Consider the following 4,345-nt stretch of genomic DNA (forward strand, 5'->3'; position numbering starts at 1 on the left):
TATCCTAACACCTATTCTGTCCAATTAGAAGAAAAGCCTGATCATCCTCCTATTATCGTTCATCACAACTGGATGACTCGCCGTTCCGACGTTCACCCAGTATCCTTACAGTGAATCCAATTATGAATCTCTTTTGTTTTGTTTTGTTGTTCTCTTTTCTTTACAGGTCTAACCCCAGCAGGGCAGTAATCTATAGCCGCTTGATTGTGAGATCCGTCGCACACTAAACTACAGTTCATTCGAATCCATAGAGTGATGGTTGTGAAGGAGACACTGAGACAGCGAATGTCTATCTGCTCAGGACTCGCTATGACACTGTTCTCTCTCATTTTTACAAAGTATTTTAATTGACATTGTCTGTTATAGGAGAAGACGGACTGACTAATAACCGAGGGGAGTCCCAAGCAGATGTTCTCCGATCAGACGATGATCAATAGTTGTTGTTACATGTTCAAGTTATTATATTTTATAGTTTATTAAGAAGACCGGTCTATAAAATTGTTTATATATATATATATATTGGTTGTTAAAGCTTTGCCAGGTCAGTAAATCCTGAAACAAAGATGCCTTATGATGTGCTCATGTGTCTAAAATTCCAGTTGTGCCGTCAGCAAGGGGGCATGTCACAACCCAGTGATTTTGGTGCCTCGGCACGATGGAATTTTCCCGCCACATGAGAGCCTTTTGCAAAGTAAAAGGTTTTCTGTTGCAGCAGAAAACCCCGGTGCAAGAGAGTTCCCGCCATTTGAATGCAAATTTGTGTCCCGCTATTGGCCAGTTCTAAATTATTCCTACGTGGCGGCTAGTAATTGGCTTGCTAGCCGTTTAAAATTTCGTGCGACTTCCGCCCAAGTCGGAGAACTTTGAGCATGCTGCAGAGTGCCTCTAAAGAGATCTGACTTGCGGCTGAGCTGATCAATAGACTGATCACCTATCGATTCTTCTCCCCGTCGCCAAGCGCAATCCCTGACGTACCCTTGCCCCGCCGGCTTGATTTGTGGACGGATGAGCTAGCCTGAGCCCTGCCAGCTGGAACAACTAACATAGTTGTTCAGATGACCGGACCGTCAGCGTCGCAGCTACAAGCGGCGTAAGTAAAGTTTTGCAACCATTAAGCCTTGTCCACCTCTCTATTCACCAGCCCGCCCAACGAACAAGTAATTACTAAATCACCTCGAGTCAGTTCTGGCCGTCCAAGACAAAAGGGAAGGAGGAATGTTGAACTGGTGATAGAAGAATGTAGCTGGTAAAATGAAGGCAAGTTACCTGGGGTTATCAGACGGCAGGCAGGTTATAATGTGCCATATATCCAATGTCTATATTTAGTCCATGATTTGGGTGTTTGTGCCCCAAATCTTGCAAAGAACATTTTTTTTCCAACTATTTGGTTGGTCTAATAAAAGATATTACATTTACCCAAAGAACCTCACCTGCTTAATTTCCCCCATGAAATACAGGTTACAGTGCATACATTTGCAGATAATTAATAGTATGATGACATGTGAAACAACAGTTTTCCCTCCCTCCAGATTAAAGAAGCAAATGATTGAATGAACTTATTCTCTTTCAGTCATACTGTTGCTGGTTCAGAACAGTCTGCTAGATGTTGCCTTCTTTGTCATTCTCAAATGCACATATACAGGGAGTGTCTACACGTGCACCATTACTGCAAGTGACATAAGTGCATCTACATATGTGTACCCGTATGGTGCAGTAACTATGGTGACCTATGCCGACTTGGGTATAAATTTGCTACCTGCATGCCTGAATAGTTACTGTGCAGTAAGGCACACGTAGACACCTTACTGCAAAGTAACCTTGTTTGTATGGACTGACTTGGGAGTAGCTTTAGTCCTAAGTCAGTCCACACACAGAGTTACTGCACTGTAATGCCTGCACATGTAGACACTGGCATGAAAGCCGATTGCTGCACAGTAACATACTACACAGTAAATGCACATGTAGACACACCCACAGAGAGCTATCTGTAAGGTTACCAGGAGTACAGAAAGCTGCAGTAGCATAGAGGAAGTTGTGGTAATAACGTATCGGCTGTCACTGGGAAATGTCTTGATTGTGTTTCTTATGGCACCAAATCTTCCATTAAACATAGGATAATGCAAGACACAGTTTTGTATCATGGGAGGAATAAAAAGGGAAAGCTCATTGTAAAGCATCAGGTACTGATTAGAACGAGTAATTCAGAATTCTCAGAATTTTGGCATGCTAATTCAAACCTTTTTAATATACAGAATTAGACAGGAAATCTCGTGAAAACTGAATGTGAGCTTGCCAATCTTTCCTTTTCCCACTTGACCCAAATGCCATCAAAATGGCCTTTCTTTAAATATTTTACACTCTCACCTTCATGTGCAATAAAGAACAAGAAAGTAGATATATGTATGTAGTAGTATTATTGTAGGGGAGATGGTTCTGAAAATAGGTGAGAAGCAGGAACTGTTTGGTGATATCTTTTATTGGATCTATTATATATTTGGGAGAGATGTTAGACAAGTTATCAGGCACAAAATGCCTAGTGGTCTAATAAAAGATACTGCCAAAAAACCCTTCTAGAAAATCTTGTGTTAGTTATCATTATTAAGCTTATTTTTCTTTTTCAAATCTAAGAAAGTAAGATTTCTCTTATAGACCAAAGCTGTGAAATTAAAAATACAAAGTAATTGAAGTTAGATATTGGTAGCATGATAAGAAGACTATTGATGTTAGTGTGAGCCTGTAGATCAGGGTAGGGAAAAGCAAGAACAAGAGATAGTTATATTAAATAATGCATCTCAACATGGCAGGTGCCTAACTGCATGCTACAAGTCTAGGCCCACAATGTTGCCATAATGCCTTCAGGGAAAGCAGATGGCAGGGGAAGAGTAGGTTGTAGGTTGAAAGTGACATCCTTTCCTGTGCACCCTGGACTGGCCATTGGGGAATCACCATCCCTATTGGTACACTTCTTGCCCTCCCTGTTTATTATTCCCATGTGGCCCCCCACTTTTGTGGGAGTAGGAGTATCATGTGAAGCCCATCCTCTTCCTTGCCATCCCCCAATCTTCTCTATTAGCTGCTGTGAAGGCACATAGATGAGAACCCCTTTTAAGGTCTTTTAAGGTGAACATCCAAAAATAAGGCCCTTAGAATCACAAGTCCCATTTTTAAATGTGGACCAAAACATTTGTATAATATCAAGCTATATAGTTCAGCTTGTTTCTGAATTCAGCAAGCATTATTTTGAAACCTATCACTTAAAAATGTGTTTGTGCCACCATAAAATTGTCCGGATAGGCATACAAGGTTCTCTGGGTAAATGTGATATCTTTTATTAGACCAACTGAATAGTTGGAAAAATTGTTCTTTGCAAGCTTTTGGGCACAAACACCACAACAACCTTGTCTGCCTATGTCCTTAGACCAACATGGCTACAACCAACACCCTCTATCTAATATAGTTGCTTCAGACACATCTAATATATCGCAGATGTCAGCTGTGAGTTTTTTAGTAGACAAAATCTGCCCAAGGGCATGTTTATACTGTGGCAGCAGCCTGGTCCATTCAGAATATTCCTTTGCATGCCCCCTTACATTGTCCAGACCTAGAAATATGTTGATGAGACCACTCTAGGATTGTCTTCAGCAGCGTCTCTCAAGGATGCCAGCAACTATGATCTTGAGAGCATCTGCAGAGGGATGTGGCAGGGAAACTTCACTGACATATTCCTGAGTTTGAAGTCAGAGGGAGGCAAGGATATACTTTTCCAGAGAAGTTTCCTATTTGCTTTAATTGAAATAAACGTTTTGATTATCTAGTTAAGGTTTATTTAATTATATGGCATGAAGTGAGTCATGTCACTGCTGCCTCAGCCCCACCACTCTGTCCACTCATCTCAAGACTTCACTACTCACTGCTCTCTCTCTTCTCATAGATCCTGAGATTCCTGAGGTCATTTTTCTGGTGTCTAATAGGGCTGTGCGAAGTTTTGATCCCTGATTTGATCTGGCAGAGATTTGGCCCAATTCAGTGGCCAAATCTCTAAATCTGAATTGAATCAGAGCATCCTTTAATCTCTCTGAATTGAATCAGAGAGAATCGGAAAGATTCAGAGATTCAGGCAGAGAGACAGCTTTAAATGTTTTTTTTCTATGTACCTCTAGGTAGCAGGGGCTTGTGAATGCTGCAATGAGGGGGTGCATGGAGTGTCCCACAGAAGCATGGGGGTGGGGGTCCCCAGTGTGCTCAGCAACAAACCGAGAAGTGGATCACAAGCACCTGGGGTCCCCCTGTAGCTGATCACTGAGCCAGAGGGGTGCATTCCCCCCCCCCCCCCCCCCCCGCCAGC

The sequence above is a fragment of the Alligator sinensis genome, unplaced genomic scaffold (assembly GCF_000455745.1).
Source record: "Alligator sinensis unplaced genomic scaffold, ASM45574v1 scaffold747_1, whole genome shotgun sequence".
NCBI classification, from domain to species: Eukaryota; Metazoa; Chordata; order Crocodylia; family Alligatoridae; genus Alligator; species Alligator sinensis.